This window comes from Elaeis guineensis, chromosome 2, assembly GCF_000442705.2.
Source record: "Elaeis guineensis isolate ETL-2024a chromosome 2, EG11, whole genome shotgun sequence".
Lineage (NCBI taxonomy): Eukaryota > Viridiplantae > Streptophyta > Magnoliopsida > Arecales > Arecaceae > Elaeis > Elaeis guineensis.
In genome coordinates this window covers 8,790,399-8,812,399 of record NC_025994.2, presented here as the reverse complement: position 1 = coordinate 8,812,399, position 22,001 = coordinate 8,790,399, and the positions used below count along the sequence as shown (strand labels likewise).

General features: G+C 32.0%; 1 non-coding gene across 1 annotated transcript; it reads right to left on the bottom strand.

Moving 5' to 3' along the window:
- Positions 1-432: 432 nt before the first annotated feature.
- Positions 433-1,153, bottom strand: LOC105060883 (uncharacterized). Its single transcript, XR_012138491.1, has 2 exons — positions 994-1,153; positions 433-849 (listed from the first exon to the last, which is right to left on the bottom strand). It is a non-coding gene; the product is annotated as an uncharacterized protein (transcript).
- Between the last annotated feature and the right edge of the window lie 20,848 nt (positions 1,154-22,001).

Below are 22,001 nucleotides of genomic sequence, written 5' to 3'. Positions count from 1 at the left end.
TATTTTTTTATAAAAAATTATTATTATTATTATTATTATTATTTATATAAGCTGACGATTACATTGTTCTGATGTGAGAGAAAGTTATTTTTAGATTCATGATATTTATGTATAAAAAAATAAAAAAATAATATAATCAAGATTATCCGTTGGTGCCATTATTTAAAAATAATGATAAATTCTCGAAGTCCTGAATCATCAAAAGCGGAATTCAGTTCTCATCCTGGCTTCATGCCAGTCTTGTCCATCGAAGGCAAGCCCTTTTTTTTAAATCTTGTACTGCCCCGAATTAAAGATAAGCTTTTTTTTTTTGATAAACAATTAAAGACAAGCCTTTAGGAAGCAGAGCGGTACCGCCTGAGCTAAAGAACAGCTTCCATCTGTGTGGTTGGCCCATAGAGAAACAGGGAACCCTTATCAACTTCCAACAAATTCAAAATTAAAGCCCCGAGAGCTGATCATTATTTAATAGATCGATAACATGGTACAGCACACGTCTTAAAGTACAGGAAGCACGCCACACTGGCTGAATTATAACCCAACTCAAGGCAACGAGTTTATTTACGTCGATAGAAATAGAGATGCGGGGATGCGCGCAACGGTAGGCGACTCGGCAGTGCTGCTACTCGTCGCTGAGTGGCTTGGGGTTGCACTTGTGCTTGCAAAAGTTGGTGATCCAGTCCTTGCACTGGTACAGTGGCGGGTAGATCCTGAGGGGCGACTGCACGCATTCTTTGCACTTTGGATGGCAGGCCTTCACTAAATCCAAGCATTGGCATTGTGGCGGATTAGACCTGGTGCATACACCGCACTTGTTGCAGCACGGCCATCGAGTGCCAACACCATCATCTGCAATATTTATTTTATTGTATATAAACCAAAGGAGAGAAGATTAATGTTAGTTCGCTCACACACTTGTTGTGGATGATAGCTCAAGTAATAATAGCCTAGAAAGAAATCCCAAGGAACTGAGTTAAGTATGTGCATTACTACCTTCACTTGGTGCCTCATAATTATTAACTTCATCTTGGGCGAAGGAGTTGTGGGCAGAGAAGACAACAGCAAGCACCATCGTCAGTGCCAAAACGACCACGCGGCTTCTCATCCTGCCTCCTCTTTTTGTCTGTTCTCAGCGATCACACTGCTTCTTTGTGCTGCACTCCTCCAGTCTTCCCTCAATTTATAGGGAGCCAGAGCAAATGGAAAAATCGGCACGTGTACCATGCCATCTGTGTGGTAAAAATTTTATAATTTGAACTTTGAAATGAGAGGACTTCGAGGTTAATAACTTCATTGTTTGCTGGTGTGGCAGTACAAGAAACCTTATCAACCTACATATAATTTTAAGTTAAGTAGGCCCCATAAATTTTGTTTGTGTCTTTGTGATGAAGAGCATCCACTTTGTCGTTAGTTAATGCATGTGAACCCCCTTACCGTGCCATTATCACGTGGGGCGGCAGGCGGAAACCTACGTTTTTGTACTTTCCTAGAGGACTATTTCAAAAAGTATTTCTGTCCATTAAAATTTTATTTGATAATAATAATATCTGATTACCGTTTTCCAGATTATCTGTGCATATATTTTCTTTTAATATAATCGAAAATTAGAATTAAAATCATTATAAATTCCTTCAGTAGATGGAATGCAAACGAATAAAATTTTCGATTGAGTACGTAACTCAAAGCAATGTGAATTTTTTTTTTTTAAATGATAGATGGGATGGGATGAAAGAATCTGATGGACTTTCCACCTAGGGATGGGATGGTTAAAGTCTTCCGATTTTTTTAATTTATTTTTATAAAAATTAGATCACCGATGGTGCTTAAAAAGTATCGTAGAATATATATTAAAATATTTATAAAAAAATAATTATATAATATTTATTTAAATTATTTAAATATTTTTAAAATTTAATTTTTTTAATATTTTAATATATACGTAAGCGCACGCGGTCAGCTATTTTTGGACAGATATATTTGAAATATAATACACAACATCTTTTTTAAGTATCACAGGGATCCGTTCTTTTCTTTATTTGGGTTCCATCCTATGAATGAGATGAAAAATGAAAATGATTGATAAAGTGTTTTAAGTACTAAATCAAAATTTATTATCAAAAAAAAATATTGAATCAAAATTTTTGAATTAAATACTTCTGCGGATTCCACTAGGAAAGATAAAATATGCCATAGATCATGCTGTGGAGGATTCCTTGGCTATTTTTTAATTGTCACACTTAGGTTTGATCCATATACCTTAAATAATTCAGCAGGTGTAAGATTAAGATATGAGAACTAGATTACATTAATTTAAATCAATAGGCTATAGATATTTTTCCTACCAAAAAAATAAATAATGAAAATTTTTAGTCATCCTATTCCTTGTTCTATTGGTATTAATTTTATTTTCTGCTATATAAAATACCACAGTTTTCGTTTTAAGAGCTAGCTGGTTGTGATCAAAGAAACCAATCTTGCAGGCCACCCAATGCTGTAACCAGGCACATTAGTAGCTGCTCTGTAGATTATCTTTTATCACTAGCACATTAGTTGTTGTACCAGGCCCCTCTTTCCAAAAATTATTGGTTAAAATTATTTCACCATATGAATTTTGGACTATTCTATGAGACATCGCCACATCATTCAATGAAATTAAAAAAAAATCCAACAAAAATTGAATTTGAAATGGCTAACCATGATTAATTGTATACATTATTTCCATTCACACTTTTCAATCAACTGTAAAGTTTTGAAAATTTGAATCACCGAATGATACGGTAATGTTTTATTTGATGGTCTAAAATTCATAAGATCGAATCATTCTAACTAATAATTTTTACCTCCCTCGATCCAAAATGTCTCGAGCACCCAAATGTAAAATAACTGCTTGAATTCCCACATGCACCTCCACGAGCTCCATGCACCTCTGGCATGGACTTTGTATGCACTAGAATACCTCTTGCAAGAAGGACTCATCCAGATGAATGCCGCAGGCCAATAAGAACTCCAGAAACCTTGCTGCATAGAAGGTGGGCTGGAAGATCACAAAACTCCGACACCATGCTTGCTGCAGTATGCAGCCAGGGACGGATCTCCTAAACATAAAAAAAAATTAATATAAAATATAGATATTTGGATATGTTAATGAAAAATATAAAAAATATTTATTATATGGGCCCCCCAAGCTTTTGAAAAAAATATTTTTTATGAAACAATATATAATATTTTTTTTGTAAGTGAACTAAAAGTCAAAGATAATTAATAATTATAATAAATATAAAATTTATTAAGTGGTCCACACCTATAAGGAGTCTTTTTCTCTTCCTCTCTCTCTTTCTTTTCTATTCTCTCTCTCCACGTTTTTATGCCTCTATCTTTTCTTTATTCTTTTATTTTTTTGTCTTCCATTATAAATTTACAACTATCTAATCAGATCTCTTTCTTTCTCTTTCATTCTCTCCCTCTCCAAGACTCTTTCATTTTCTTTTATCTTTTCATCTTATCATCTCCTTCACAAAGTACTCTACGATAATACAATAGAAGAATAAAATAGAGATTTTAGAGTTACTTAGAGATTCTTCAAGGTTAATTTTTTTCTCTCTTTTTTTATATCTTTCATACTTTTATTATTTCATTATTCTACATTCTAATTTTTATTTATCATTTATTATATGATTGATAAATTGAATATTTATCTAAATTTGAATGTTTATCAATTTAATTTGTTATTATTTGTCAGTGCTATGGAAAACTTTTGCCTTTGAGATTTGTTTTGTATATGTGTGTGTATAGAAAATAAAATTCAACAAATGAGAATAGAAATTGTATGGTATAGAGTATTTTTTTTTCACAAATTAGTATTGTAGATGCCAAGCAAACATAAACACTAAAAATACTCTAATATTTATCTAATTAGAAATAGAATAATTTTATAGATTATATCAATTATTTTAATAATAAACTAAATATACCTTAGAAATCAAAGTACCAAACAATATACTGTATAGCAATACTTTTTAATTAGTTTTAGTTATTGAACAATTTTAGAATGCTAAATCTTAAACTCTATCATTTATTAATTATCTTTTACTTTTTACTTTAGTATTATTTTAATTAGAATCATATTCTATGCATTTGTCAATTGTTAATCAAATTTTGCACTGGCATTGTGGGGCCAATCATTATATTGTTATATTTATTTTATTTATAATAATGATTGTCTAATTAATAAATCTTTTTTATTCTTATCAATTTTGTATTAAGCTAGGCATGGGAAAGCCACGTATTATTGATACATTTTTCAAAAAAAAAGTGTTCAACATGATGAAGCTATTGAGTCATCTCCATCTTCAAATATACAATCTACTCATGTCGAAAATCATTCTGCTAAGAATCTAAGAGTAGAAAAAGAAATTGATATTTCTTTTTTAGAACATGATCCAAGATTATATCTATCAATATGGGAGTATCCGATCGATGAACGTGATGAAATTCAACATGCTTATATCAAAGCAAGATCATATCAGCCTCATCTTTCTGAATATCCTTCATCTAGTTCAAAAAAACATCAATGATATTTTTAACACTCTTGGTTTAAAGAATTTTCTAGTTGGTTAGAATATTCGCCTACTAAAGATGCAGTATTTTGTTTGCCATACTGTGTATTCAATAATCCTTTAAATATTCATCATGATACCAATGCTTTTACAGAAATAGGATTTAAAAATTGAAAAAAAGTTCATGAAAAAGATTGTGTATTTTTAGCTCATGTTCGAGTTTATCCAAATTCACCACACAATATTTCTGTGAAGTCTTAAAATACTTTGATGGCTCAATATCAGTATATAGAGAAAGTCTTCAACAAGCATAGTACTCAAGTAATTGCTAACAATCTTTTGCTGCTTAAGACATCCATTAATGCAGTTTGGTGTCTTACATTTCAAGCATGTACCTTTAGAGGTAATGATGAAAGTTCTGAATCATTAAATCATAAAAATTTTATTGAATTAGTAAAACTTTTAGCATCTTATGACCGGAATGTTGCAAATATTGTTCTTGAAAATATCTCTAGAAATGCTTAATATATCTCACCTAGTATTCAAAAGGAGATATTATTTATTTTTGCAAGAAGAATTCATGCTACTGTTACGAAGAAATTGGTGACTCAAAGTTCTGTATTATTATTGATGAAGCTTGAGATGAGTCCAAAAGAGAACAAATGGTATTGTCTTGAGATTTATTAACAAAGAAAGGCTATGTACAAAAAAGATTCTTTGATTTTATTCATGTGTTTGACACTACAGCATTAACTTTGAAAAATGAGATAGCATCTATTTTTTCTCGCCATGGCCTTAATATTCATAATATTAGAGGTAAGGATATGATGGAGCAAGTAATATGCCCGATGAGTGGAATGGATTACAAGCATTGATTTTGAAAGAATATCCTTATGCATATTATATTCATTATTTTACTCATCGCTTATAATTGGCATTAGTTACAGCAGTTAGAGAAGTTAACCATATACATTAATTCTTTTCTAATTTGACATTTATTGTCGATATTATTAGTAGTTCTCCCAAAAGGCATAATCAACTTAGAGCTACACATGATACTAATATTTCAAATCTAATTGCCAATGGTGAGATTGAGACGGGTAGTGAATTGCATCAAATACTACAAAAAATTAAGATATTAGTGACTGTATTTTTTCCATCTCTATTAGTAGGTATTAGCGATGGCATTAACGATGATAAAATTTTTATCGCTAATAATCTTTTTACCGATGGCTATTAGTGACAACAAAAAAATTGTTACTAATAAATATTTTTATCGACAATCAATCACAATCAAAAAATAAGCCATCATAATAAAAAATTATTTATTAAACTTATTAGCAATGGCTAGAAGAGTATTAGAGACAGTGATTGCCATCACTAATAACCATTAGCGATGGAATTATTAGCGATGAAATAAATCATCGTAAAAAAAATTATTTATTAAAATTATTAGCGATTGTGGGATGAGTATTAGTGATGGTATCTGTCGTCGTTAATAATTTTAACGCTCTTGGTTTAAAGAATTTTCTAGTTGGTTAGAATATTCGCCTACTAAAGATGCAGTATTTTGTTTGCCATACTATGTATTCAATAATCCTTTAAATATTCATCATGATACCAATGCTTTTACAAAAATAGGATTTAAAAATTGAAAAAAAGTTCATGAAAAAGATTGTGCATTTTTAGCTCATATTCGAGTTTAACCAAATTCACCACACAATATTTATGTGAAGTCTTAAAATACTTTGATGGCTCAATATCAGTATATAGAGAAAGTCCATGATAATTAATAATTATAATAAATATAAAATTTATTAAGTGGTCCACACCTATAAGGAGTCTTTTTTCTCTTCCTCTCTCTCTTTCTTTTCTATTCTCTCTCTCCATGTTTCTATGCTTCTATCCTTTCTTGACTCTTTTGTTTTTTTGTCTTTCACTACAAATTTACAACTATCTAACAAGATCTCTTTCTTTCTCTTTTATTCTCTCCCTTTCCAAATCTCTTTCACTTTCTTTTGTCTTTTCATCTTATCATCTCCTTCACAAAGCACTCTATGATATATAATACAGTAGAAGAATAAAATAGAAATTTTAGAGTTACATAGAGATTCTTCAGGGTTAGTTTTTTCTCTCTTTTTTATATCTTTCATACTTTTATTATTTCATTATTCAACATTCTATTTTTTTTATTTATCATTTATTATATGATTGATAAATTGAATATTTATTTAAATTTAAATGTTTATTATTTGTTAGCACTATAGAAAAACTTTTGCCTTTGAGATTTGTTGTGTGTATGTGTGTGCGTATAGAAAATAAAATTCAACAAATAAGAAAAGAAATTTGTACAATATAGAGTATTTTTTTTCCCACAAATTAGTATTGTAGATGCTAACCAAACATAAGCGCTAAAATACTCTAGTATTTATCTAAGTAGAAATAGAATAATTCTATAGATTATTATCAATTATTTTAATAATAAACTAAATATACATTAGAAATCAAAGTACCAAACAATATACTGTATAGCAATGCTTTTTAATTAGTTTTAGTTATTGAACAATTTTAGAATGCTAAATCTTAAACTCTACCATTTATTAATTATCTTTTACATTTTACTTTAGTATTATTTTAATTAGAATCATATTCTATGCATTTGTCAATTGTTAATCAAATTTTGGCACTAAGTTGTGGCATTGTGGGGCCAATCATTAGATTGTTATATTTATTTGTTTATAATAATGATTGTTTAATTAATAAATTTTTTTCATTCTTATCAATTTTGTATTAGGCTAGTCATGGGAAAGCCACGTACTATTGATATATTTTTCAAAAGAAAAAGTGTTCAACATGATGAAGCTATGGAGTCATCTCCATGTTCAAATATACAATCTACTCATGTCAAAAATTATCTTGCTAAGAATCCAAGAGTAGAAAAAGAAATTGATATTTCATTTTTAGAACGTGATCCAGGATTATGTCTACCAATATGAGAGTATCTGATCGATCAATGTGATGAAATTCAGTATGCTTATATCAAAGCAAGACCATATCAGCCTCATCTTTCTTAATATCTTTCATCTAGGTCAAAAAAACATCAATAATATTTTTAATACTCTTGGTTTAAAGAATTTTCTAGTTGGTTAGAGTATTCGCCTACTAAAGATGCAGCATTTTATTTGCTATGCTATGTGTTTAATAATCCTTCAAATGTTCATCATGATACCAATGCTTTTACAGAAATAGGATTTAAAAATAGAAAAAAAGTTTATGAAAAAAATTATGCATTTTTAGCTCATGTTCGAGTTTATCCAAACTCACCGCACAATATTTCAATGAAGTCTTGTAATACTTTGATGGCTCAATATCAGTATATAGAGAAAGTCTTCAACAAGCATAGTGCTCAAGTAATTGCTAAGAATCGTTTGCTACTTAAGACATCCATTGATGTGGTTCAGTGGCTTACATTTCAAGTATGTGCCTTTAGAGATGATGATGAAAGTTTTGAATCATTGAATCATGAAAATTTTATTGAACTAGTAAGACTTTTAGCATCTTATGATCAGAATATTGCAAATATTGTTCTTAAAAATACCTCTAGAAATGCTCAATATATCTCACCTAGTATTCAAAAGGAGATATTATTTATTTTTGCAAGAAGAATTCATGCTACTATTGTGAAGAAATTGGCAACTCAAAATTCTGTATTATTATTGATGAAGCTCGAGACGAGTCCAAAAGAGAACAAATGGCTATTGTCTTGAGATTTACTGACAAAAAAAGCTGTGTACAGAAAAAAAATTTGAATCTTATTCATGTGTCCGACACTACAGCATTAACTTTGAAAAATGAGATAGCATCTATTTTTCTCGCCATGGCCTTAATATTTATTAGAGGTTAAGGATATGATGGAGCAAGTAATATGCCCGATAAGTGGAATAGATTACAAGCATTGATTTTAAAAGAATATCTTTATGCATATTATATTCATTATTTTGCTCATCGCTTATAATTGGCATTAGTTGCAGCAACTAGAGAAGTTAGCCATATATATTAATTCTTTTCTAATTTGATATTTATTGTCGATATTGTTAGTAGTTCTCCCAAAAGGCATAATCAACTTAGAGCTACACATGCTATTAATATTTCAAATCTAATTGTCATTGGTGAGATTGAGATAGGTAGTGGATTGCATCAAATACTATAAGAAATTAAGGTATTAGCGACGGTATTTTTGCCATCTCTATTAATGGGTATTAGCGACGGTATTACTAACGATAAATGTTTCATCTCTAATAATTTTTTTACTGATGGCTATTAGTGATAGCAAAAAAGATATCACTAATAAATATTTTTGTCGATAACCAATCGTGATAAAAAAAAGTCATCATAAAAAAATTATTTATTAAATTTATTAGCGACTGCTTGAAGAGTATTAGAGATGGCGACTGCCGATGCTAATAACCATTAGCGACGGAACTATTAGTGATGGAATAAGCCATCACAAAAAAAATATATTTATTAAAATTATTAGCAATGGTAGGATGAGTATTAACGACGGCATCTATCATTGCTAACAATCTCGACAGAATATAATTTTTTTTCTTATTTTTTTATGAATATGATATAATTATAGAATTTAAAATTTATCTTCATCATTCATTATCTAAATAATTATCGTTAGAGTATCATCACAAAAGACCGCATCGATCCGGTAGTCTTAGCTATGTCGATCAATAAAATTTGATTTTGATAGCTATGAATGATCGCATAATGATTTGATAGATAGAGATCATCGATAGATCTGAAAACTTACAATGATGATCTCAATGATATTTATAGCACACCCAAAATTTTATTTCAATCGGACATCATTATCATAGTCAATTTAGCACGGGATGATTTGGATTGTTAAATAAAAAATGAGTGACCAAAGACCAAACGACGATCGATTATAAGATGATTTTTTAGATAAATGATCTTTACTACTATTTCGATTATTTATATAGCGGTAATCATAAAATTCAAACTATGCATATATGAACAATCCAAAACCATATGTCTCTTGATACTCATTCTTAAAGTCTTTAATTATACTTGTGCTTTTGCAAGATTTGCTTAACATGGATGGTTCATATACGTATGATTTGAATTTTATGATCATCTCCGTATAAATAATTAAAATAGTAGTAAAGATCATTTATCTAAAAAATCATCTTAATCGGATGTCATTTGGCATTTTATTCTTCATTTTTCATTGAACGATCGAAATCATTCTGTGCTAAATTGACCGTGATAATGATGTTTGATTGAAATAAAATTTTGATAGTATGCTATAAATATTATTGAGATCATCGTTATAAATTTTTAGATTCATCAGTGGTCACTATCTATCAGATCATCATCAGATCGTTCGTGATCATCGAAATCGAATATTATTGATCGACGTAGCTAGGGCTATTTGATCGAGACAGTCTTTTGTGACGATACTCTAACAATAATTATTTAGATAATGAACATAGATTTTAAATTTTAAAATTATTTCATATTTAAAAAAAATTATATTCTGCTGAGATTATTAACGACGGTAGATGCCATCGCTAATACTCATCCTGCCATCGCTAATAATTTTAATAAATAAAAAAATATCTTTTATTTTTTAGAGACAGCGACAACTGTCGCTAATAATAGCCGTCGCTAATAATATTAGCGATGGAGTTATTATTACCGACGGTGTTTGTCATCGCTAATAAATTTTAAATTTTAAATTTTTTTTATAATTATAATTAAATTAATTTATTATCGATGATTATTAGTGACGGTACTTTTATCATCGCTAATAATTTTAAAAAAATTTATTTAAAAAATTATAAAAAATATTTTTTTGATAAAAGTATTAACGACGGTATTTTGTTTTTAGCGACGGAAATGGCGGTCGCTAATACTTTTGCTAACGGCATTAGTGACTGCTATTTTGCCGTCGCTAATAGTTTACCCCAAAACCACCCCGCGAAGAAAAAAAAATTTCACTCGTGCTTATTCCCATCCCCTTCCCATGACCTCTTCTCGTGATACCCTCTCGCCGGCACCCAAACCAACACCAAACCCACCACCCTCCCCCCCCCCAATCCCCCTTTCCTCCCTCCCCGCCTTGTCCCTCTGATGTCCCGCGGCCCCGAGCCCATCCCTTCGGTGCCCAAACCAATCCCAAACCCCCCCCTCCCGCACCCCCCTTTCCTCCCTCCCCGCCCTATCCCTCCGACGTCTTACCGCCCTGAGCCCATCCCTCCGATGCCCAAACCAACCCCATAACCCCCCTCGGTCCTCCTCCCACCCCCCTTTCCTCCCTCCCTGCCACATCCCTCCGACGTCCTGCGGCCCCATGTCCGTCCCTCCGGCACCCGAAACAACCACAAACCCTCCCTCCCCCCACCCCCCTTTCCTCCCTCTCCGCCCCATTCCTCCAGCATCACGCGGCCCGAGCCTGTCCCTCTAGTGCCCTCGGCCTTGAGCTTGCACTTCGGCCATGCCTAATACCGGTTCGACCCCATTGGCCTGACACCACGGCCCCTTCCCCATCACCCCCAACCCGTCGGCTTGACCCTGTGGCCTAGTCCCCACGCCCTCGTCTCCGTGGCTGCATCCCCGAGCTGACGTCCCATCCCTGAACCGTCTCCTTACTGTTATGAGTATTAGCGGCGGCATTAGCAATGGCTAATACTGTCACTAAAAATTATTTTTTATTTAAATTATATTAATTAAGTATAATTATCTATTAAAAACTAATAAATTAAATATTAATTTAATTAATTAGTTAGATATTTAGTTAATTAATTAGATGGTTATCGAGATCATCCAATGATTGATGCCGAGGTCGGTGAACGAGTTCTTCAGTTGGCCATCGGAAGCTTGTGATGCAGCCTGAGAGATGTTCTTGATAAGTCAAAGATGTTTAATTTAATAATTCATGATATGTCTATATTCTATTTATTAATACACGCTTACTTCTACTTGTAGGAATACTACCGATTCTTATCTCCTCAAAATGAGGAGGCTGGCTATCCGATCTTCGAGCAAGTGGTCATGTAGGTTTTGAGATGGGCTACACAACCTATAACAGTCTACCATTAAGCATTTTGATTTTCAGTCATCATCGGATTAGAAGTCCTATAAGGATCACTGGATGTGGGTGGACGTATCGGAGGCCCTCTGCAACCATTGAAGCAGCGAGGAGTATGCCATTAGGTAGCAGAGGGCACAGCAAAATCGGACCGTCCAATAGGATCCGATCAGGCATACAGGTGGCTCCGTCGGCACACATATTGTGGCCGATAGACTGATAAGAAATCTATATCAAAATTCTTCACTAGAACTATAAAAACTCTTATATATATACTTTAATTAATTTAATTTTATTATTTACTTATTATAGATACTACAGCTGGATCATCGACCAGACAGCTGTAGTTATGGAAGGCCACACACTAGTCTAAGAGGATTGGTGATTATTTAGATTCTAGGTCAAGACAGATCATGATAAGAATTTTAAACTGTATTTATTAAGTTATTATAGGATCTGATATGCATATTAGAACTAATGTATTTCTAAACTATATAGACGGATTATGCAAAGTACGTCGTTGCGCGGTATGGTGATGATCTGTCCACTCAACCCCTCCTTGACCTTGAGGAATGGCTCAGGATCACCGGAGGGTTGAGTAGGAGCCGAATCATAGGATTTGGCCACAGCTACGATCCTCCAGTGGCTCGGTACTCTTTGGCATCCTCACAGGCCTCGATGTCCAGTGATGTGCACGTGGAGGAGGTTGTACAGAAATTTCTGAGCCAGCAATCTTAGAGTTTTCGGAATGCCATCCACGATACGATCATGGAGATTCTTCAGGACCCGCAACTGCACAACCAGCTATGGATGAGATGGATAAGTCTTTCAATTTTTTCAATTTATTTTTTTTATTGGAACGGAATCCTTTGTGGTACTCAGGGTGCTATATATATATTGGGACATCCATCAAAAAAGAGACGGTTATGTGATGTTTGTTTAAACTGTTCAAATATCCTTAGGATTTATCCATTCCTTTTTTTTTAGTATTTTAACACATGTACATAAGCATGTGCGGCCATCCATCTTTTGATAGACATCTTCGAAGCATGTACAGCATCTTATGGTACTTTTTTAAGTACTGCAGAAGATTTTTTTTTTTTTTAATTTCGATTCCATCCATATTAATGTGTGGATGAGATAAAGAGGAGAAATGATAGATAAAATGCTTTAAGTACTAAATCAAAATTTACTATAAAAAAAAGTACTGAATCAAAAATTTTGAATTAAATACTTCTTCGGATTCCACTAGGAAAGATAAATATGCCATAGATTATGCTGTGGAGGATTCCTGGAATATTTTTTAATTGTCACACGTATAGAGGTTTGATCCATACACCTTAAAAAATTCAGCAGGTGTAAGATTAAGATATGAGAACTAGATTAAATTAATTTAAATGAATAGGCTATATATATTTTTTCTACAGGAAAAAAATAAATAATGAAAATTTTTAGTCAACCTACTCCTTGTTCTATTAGTATTAATTTTATTTTCTATCATATAAAATACTACAGTTTTCATCTTAAGAGCTAGCTGGTTGTGATCAAAGAAACCAATCTTGTAGGCCACCAATGCTGTAACCAGGCACATTAGTGGCTGCTCTGTAGATTATCTTTTATCACTAGCATATTAGTTATTGCACCAGGCCCCTCTCTCTGAGAAATTATTGGTTAAAATTATTTCACCATATGAATTTTGGACCATTCTATTAAACATCGCCACATCATTCAATAAAATTAAAAAAAATTTAACAAAAGTTGAATTTGAAATGGCTAATCATGATTAATTGTATACCTTATTTCCGTTCACACTTTTCAATCGACTGCAAAGTTTTGAAAATTTGAATCATTGAATGACACAGTAATATTTTATTTGATGGTTCAAAATTCATTAGGTCGGACCGTTCTAACTAATAATTTTTACCTCCCTCAGTCCAAAATGTCTCGAGCACCCCAAAAAGCTGCTTGAATTCCCGCATGCACCTCCATGAGCTCCATGCACCTCTGGCATGGACTTTGTATGCACTAGAATATCTCTGACCAGAAAGACTCATCCAAATTGAATGCCGCGAGCCAATAAGAACTCCAGAAACCTTGCTGCATAGAAGGTGGGCTGGATAGATCACAAAACTCCGACACCATGCTTGCTGCAATACATAGCCAGAGACGGATCTCCTAAGCATAAAAACATTAATATGGAATACAGATATTTAGAATACAGATATTTAGATATGTTACTGAAAAATATAAAAACATATTCATTATATGGCCCCCAAAGCTTTTGAAAAAAAAATATATTTTTTTAATATATAATATTTTTTTGTAAGTAAACTAAAAGTCAAAGATAATTAATAATTATAATAAATATAAAATTTATTAAGTGGTCCACACCTACAAGGAGTCTTTTTCTCTTCCTCTCTCTCTCTCTTTTCTATTCTCTCTCTCCACATTTCTATGCTTCTATCATTTCTTTACTCTTTTGCTTTTTTGTCTTTCACTACAAATTTGTAACTATCTAATAAGATCTCTTTTTTTCTCCTTCATTCTCTCCCTCTCCAAGTTTCTGTCATTTTCTTTTGTCTTTTCATCTTATCATCTCTTTTACAAAGCACTCTATGAAAACATAGCTGAAGAATAAAACAGAATTTTTTTACAAAAATTTTAGAGTTACACAGAGATTTTTTAAGATTAGTTTTCTTCTCTTTTTTTTTATTTATTTCATACTTTTATTATTTCATTATTCTATATTCTATTTTTTTATTTATCATTTATTATATGCTTGATAAATTAAATATTTATCTAAATTTGGATGTTTATCTATTTAGTCTGTTATTATTTGTTAGTGCTATGGATAAACTTTTGCTATTGAGATTTGTTGTGTGTGTGTGTGTATATATAATAAATTCAACAAATGAGAAAAAAAAATTGTACGATATAGAGTATTTTTTTCACAAATTATTATTATAGATGCCAACCAAACATAAATACTAAAAATACTCTAGTATTTATCTAATTAGAAACAGAATAATTCTATAGATTATTATCAATTATTTTAATAATAAACTAAATATACATTAGAAATAAAAGTACCAAACAATATACTGTATAACAATACTTTTAAATTAGTTTTAGTTATTGAACAATTTTAGATTGCTAAATCTTAAACTCTACCATTTGTTAATTATTTTTTACCTTTTACTTTAGTATTATTTTAATTAGAATCATATTCCATGCATTTGTCAATTGTTAATCAAATCTTGGCACTAAGTTGTGGCATTGTGGGGCCAAATATTAGATTGTTATATTTATTTGTTTATAGTTATGATTGTCTAATTAATAAATCTTTTTTATTCTTATCAATTTTGTATTAGGCTAGTCATGAGAGAGCCACGTACTATTGATACATTTTTCAAAAGAAAAAGTATTCAACGTGATGAAGCTATTGAGTCATCTTCATCTTCAAATATACAATCTACTTATATCGAAAATCATCTTGCTAAGAATCCAAGAGTAGAAAAAGAAAATGATATTTCTTTTTTAGAACATGATCAAGGATTACGTCTATCAATATGGGAGTATTCGATCAATCAACATGATAAAATTCAGCGTGCTTATATCAAAGCAAGATCATATCAGGCTCATCTTTCTGAATATCCTTTATCTAGTTCAATAAAACATCAGCGACATTTTTAATACTCTTAGTTTAAAAATTTTTTTAGTTGGTTAGAGTATTCGTCTACTAAAGATACAGCATTTTGTTTGCCATGCTATGTGTTTAATAATCCTTCAAATATTCATCATGGTACTAATTCTTTTACATAAATAATATTTAAAAATTAAAAAAAAATTCATGAAAAAATTTGTGCATTTTTAGCTCATGTTGGAGTTTATCCAAATTCACCGCACAACATTTCTGTGAAGCCTTGTAATACTTTGATGGCTTAATATCAACATATAGAGAAAGTCTTCAATAAGCATAGTGCTCAAGTAATTACTAACAATTGTTTGCTGCTTAAGACATCTATTGATGTGGTTCGGTGGCTTACATTTCAAGCATGTAACTTTAGAAGTAATGATGAAAGTTTTGAATCATTGAATCGTGAAAACTTTATTGAATTAGTAAAACTTTTAGCATCTTATGATCAGAATATTGCAAATATTGTTCTTGAAAATACCTCTAGAAATGCTCAATATATCTCACTTAGTATTCAAAAGGAGATATTATTGATTTTTACAACAAGAATTCATGCTACTATTGTGAAAAAATTTGTGACTCAAAGTTCTATATTATTATTGATGAAGCTCAAGATGCATCCAAAAGAGAACAAATAGCTATTGTCTTGAGATTTATTGATAAAAAAGACTGTATACAGAAAAGATTCTTTGATCTTATTCATCTGTCTGATACTACAACATTAACTTTGAAAAATGAGATAGCATCTATTTTTTCTCGCCGTGGCCTTAATATTCATAATATTAGAGGTTAATGATATGATGGAGCAAGTAATACGCCTGATGAATGGAATGGATTACAAGCATTGATTTTGAAAGAATATTCTTATGCATATTATATTTATTATTTTGCTCATCGCTTACGGTTGGCATTAGTTGCAGCAGCTAGAGAAGTTAGCCATATACATTAATTCTTTTCTAACTTTACATTTATTGTCGATATTGTTAGTAGTTCTCCCAAAAGGCATAATCAATCTAGAGCTACACATGCTACTAATATTTCAAATCTAATTGCCAATGGTGAGATTGAGACAGGTAGTGGATTGCATCAAATATTATAAGAAATTAAGGTATTAGCGATGATATTTTTGCCACCTCTACTAGTGGGTATTAGCGACGGTATTACCGATAGTAAATTTTCTGTCGCTAATAATCTTTTTACCAATGGCTATTAGCGACGATAAAAAAAGTTATCACTAATAAATATTTTTACCAACAATCAATCGCGATCAAAAAATAAGTCATCGTAAAAAAAATTATTTATTAAATTTATTAGCGATGGCTGAAAGAGTATTAGAGATAACAATTGCCGTCGCTAATAACCATTAGCGATAGAACTACTAGTGACGGAATAAGCTATCATAAAAAAAATTATTTATTAAAATTATTAGCGATGATTGGATGAGTATTAGTGACGACATCCACCATCACTAATAATCTTAATAGAATATAATTTTTTTTATTTTTTTTAAATATGATATAATTTTAAAATTTAAAGCTCATCTTCATCATTCATTATCTAAATAATTATCGTTAGAGTATTATCACAAAAGATCGTATCGATTCAGTAGTCCTAGCTATGTCGATCAATAAAATTTGATTTTGATGGTCGTGAACAATCACATGATGATCTGATAGAAAAAAAATTATTGATGGATCTGAAAACTTGCAATGATGATCTTAGTAATATTTATATCACACTATCAAAATTTTACTTCAATCGGACATATCATGATCAATTTAGTATGGGATGATTTGGACTGTTAAAAAAAAATGAGTGATTAAAACGCTAAACGACATTCAATTATAAGACTATTTTTTAGATAAATGATCTTTTCTACTACTTTGATCATTTGTACAGTAGTGATCGTAAAATTCAAACCATAGGTATATGAATGATCCAAAACTATATGTCTCTTGATACTCATTCATAAAGTTTTTAAGTAATTATATTGGTATTTTTGTAAGATTTGTTTAATATGGATGGTTTATATATACGCGATTTGAATTTTATGATCACCATCATATAATAATTAAAATAATATCAAAGATCATTTATCTAAAAAATTATCTTAATCGGACATCGTTTGATCTTTTGATCTTTATTTTTTATTTAACGACTGAAATCATTTCGTGCTAAATTGATCATGATAATGATATCCGATTGAAGTAAAATTTTGATAGTATGCTACAAATATCATCGTTACAAATTTTCAGATCCATTAATGATCTTTATCTATCAGATCATTATACAATCATTCATGATCATCGAAATTGAATATTATTGATCGACATAACTAGGGCTATCAAATCGAGGTGATCTTTTGTGACAATACTCTAACGATAATTATTTAGATAATGAATGATCAAGATAGACTTTAAATTTTAAAATTATATTATATTCAAAAAAAATAAAAAAAATATATTCTACTGAGATTATTAGTGACGGTAGATACCATCGCTAATGCTCATCCTGCCATCATTAATAATTTTAATAAATAAAAAAATATTTTTTATTTTTTAGAGATGGTGACAATCATTGCTAATAATATTAGCAATGGAATTATGACTATTAGCGATAGCATTTACCGTCACTAATAAATTAAAAAAATTTTAAAAAAATTTTGATTTATAATTATAATTAAGTTAATTTATTATTGATGGCTATTAGCGATAGTATTTTTGCTATTGCTAATAATTTTAAAAAATTATTTTAAAAATTATAAAAAAATATTTTTTTGATAAAAATATTAGCGATGGTATTTTATTTTTAGCAATAAAAATGATCATCATTGATACTTTTACCGATGGCATTAGCGACAGTCATTTTATCGTCGCTAATATTCCACCCCAAAACCATCCCACGAGGGAAAAAAATTTTTGCTCGCACCTATTTCCATCCCCTTCTCGTGATCCCTTTCCACAATACTCTCTCGCCAGCGTCCAAACCAACCCCAAACCCACCCCCTCCCCCCAACCCCTCTTTCCTATCTCCCCGCCCCATCCCTTTGGTGTCCAATGGCCCCGAGCCTATCCCTCTGGTGCCCAACCAACCCTAAACCCCCCCTCCCTCCCACACCCCCCTTTCCTCCCTTTCTGCCTCATCCCTCTGATGTCCCGCAGTCTCGATCCTGTCCCTTCGGTGCCCAAACCAACCCCAAAACCCCCCTGGTCCTCCCCGTACCCCACTTTCCTCCCTCCCCACCCCATCCCTTTGGTGTCCTGTGGCCCTACGCCCGTCCCTCCGATGCCCAAACCAACCCCAAACCCCCTCCCCCCCACCCCCTTTCCTCCCTCTTCACCAAGTCCCTCTGATGTCCTGCGGCCCCGAGCCCATCCCTCCGGCATCCCGCGACCCTGCGCATGCGCTTCAGCCACACCAGCGGCCACCCTGACCCTAGCGACCCGACCCCATGGCCCCTTTCGCACCGCCCCCAACCCACCAGCGCGACCCCACGGCCCCATCCCTTCGGCCTCATCTCCACGGCCACATCCCTGAGCTAACGTCCCATCCCCAAACCATCTTCTTACTGTTGTGAGTATTAACGATGGCTAATATCATCACTAAAAATTAATTTTTTATTTAAATTATGTTAATTAAGCATAATTAGATATTAAAAAATTAATTGATTAAATATTAATTTAATTAATTAGTTAGATGTTTAATTAATTAATTAGTTAGTAAGATGATTATCGAGATCATCTGACGACTGATACCAAGGTCGGTGAATGAGTTCTCCAGTTGGCCGTCAGGGACTCGTGATGTAGCCTGAGAGATATTCTTAATAGGTCCAAGATATTTAATTTAATAATTCACGATAGATTTGTATTCTATTTATTAATATACATTTGCTTCTACTTATAGGGGTATTATCGATTCTTATCTCCTCAGGATGAGGAAGCAAGCCATCTGATCTTCGAGCAGGTGGCTACACATAGGTTTCGAGATGGGCTACACAGCCTATGGTAGTCTGCCATCAAGCATTCTGGTTTCCAATCACCATTGGACTGGAAGTCCTATAGGGATCACTAGATGCGGGTGGATAGACGTATGGGAGGTCCTCTGCGACCAGTAGAGTAGCGAGAAGTACGCCAGTAGATGGCAGAGGGCCCAACAAAATTGGATCACCTAATAGGATCCGATCAGAAACACGGACAGCTCCATCATCACACATGTTGTAGTCGACAGACTGGTAAGAAAACTATATCAAAACTCTTCACTAGAACTGTAAAAACTTCTATATGTATACTTTAATTAATTTAATTTTATTATTTACTTATTGTAGATATGGCAATTGGGTCATCGATCAGGCCAATTGTAGTTGTGGGAGGCCACACACCGGTTTAGAAGGACTGATGATTATTTAGACTCTAGGTCATGACAAATCATGATAAAAATTTCAAACTATATTTATTAAATTATTACAAAATCTAATATGTATATTAGAACTAATATATTTCTGAACTATATAGGTGGATTACGTGGAGTACGTCATTGTGCGGCATGATGATGACCCATCCATTCAATCCCTTCTTGACCTTGAGGGATAGCTCAGGGTCACCAGAGGGGTGAGTAGGAGCCGAGTCATAGGATTCGGCCACAACTACGACCCTTCAATGGTTCGATACTCTTCGACATCCTCACAGGCCTCGACATCCCAGACTTGGAGTGATGTGCATGTGGAGGAGATCGTATAGAGGCTTCTGAGCCAGTAACCTCAGAGCTTCCAAAATGCCATCCACGATACGATAGTGGAGATTCTCTGAGACCCGCAGCTGCATGACCAGCTAGGCTTATTGTTCCAACCATCATATCAGATAATTCTATTAGTATATTTTTTTACTTGTTTTAAGTTTTCATATTTAGAAGCTTCACATATTTAGGCTTGAGTCCGGAAAAAGATTTAGGGGCTAAAAATTTAATCTAACCATCTAATTGATGGGTGGGGAATATCTATATTTCTTTATCATCGATGAAATGTGTATAAATTATCTGTTCAAGAATCGAAGGAGTGTATCGAAAGATATGCCTCCATATCGAAAGATACATCTCCATATCGAAATTTATTAATAATATTTTATTTTTTTTATTTCAAGATGTTGAAACATCTAGCTCCCATCCACTAGTTGTTGGAGAGGAGTAGGAGGATGAGGAGAAGGACGACGAGGAGGATCTAGATTGATTTTTTTTATTTTGATGTATTATATTTTTTTTGATACTTATAAAATAATATAATTTATATTTTTAATATAATATAATTTGTTTTTTATTTATGATTGTCATATTATCTTTAGATTTTAATTGTAACAGGTGTTAGAAACCATAATTGATTGTGATTAATTAAAATAGATTTTAAAAAATATTACTATATATTTTTTTAAAAAAATAAAATTAACTATTACCGATGGTATTAACAATAACTTTAGCCATCACTAATAATAAAATATTATTATGGATTATTAAAAAATTAAAATTAACTATTATCGATGGCTAAAGTGATGGTTTTAACTGTCGCTAATAATTATTAGCGACGGTATTAACGATAAAAAAGTCATCATTAATTGATTTTAATTTTTTAAATTTGATTTAAAAATAAAAAAATAAATAGTGAAGAAATTTAGCTATCACTAATAACGTTACTAATATCCTAAAAATCTCATCACTAATAGTGACAATTAGCGATTAAAATTTTTTTGACCACCAATTAGCAACGAGAAGCCATCGTTAATAGTATTAGGATGGCAAATCAACTATTAACAATAGTAATAAGCCATCGCTAATAGTCAAATTTCTTATAGTGAATTAGAATATTGCAACATTAACGACGACAAATCGACTATTAGCGACAGCAACAAGCCATCGCTAATAGTCAAATTTCTTATAGTGAATTGGAACGTTGCAATGATCTACAGATACTCGATGGGATTTTCATTTAGCATCTATTGAAAGAATATTATAGATGTTTGATAGCACTTGCACAATCCTTCAAACGATTATGAAAGAAAATAACTATTTCCAACGAGGTGATGCAGATTTTGCTTATAATGCGATGACATCTTATGAGTTTATCTTTATATTGAAACTTATGAGACATATTATGACAATTACTCATGATCCGTGTCAAGCCTTGCAACGTAAATCTCAAGACATCTTAAATGCCATCACTTTGGTGTCTAGTTCTAAAACTTTGATACAAAGAAAGAAAGAATCAAGTTGGAAAATTTTTTTTCAAGAAGTAAAATCATTTTATGAGAAGCATGAGATTGATATTCCTGACATGAGTGCCCCATACATGATTAGAAGGAGCCGAGCTTGTCAACAATAGGATTATATTTCATTTAAGCATCATTATTGGATAAACTTATTTATTGCCACCATAGATACTCAATGGCAAGAGCTTAATAGTAGATTCACTGAAAATACAATGGAGCTACTTACTCTTAGCTCAACTTTGGATCCAAGAGATAATTACAAGTTATTTAACATAAATCATATTTGTGAGCTAGTAAGCAAATTTTATCCTGATGATTTTAGTGAATAGAAAAAGCTACATTTGAGAATATAGGTACAATATTATGAGCTTGATATC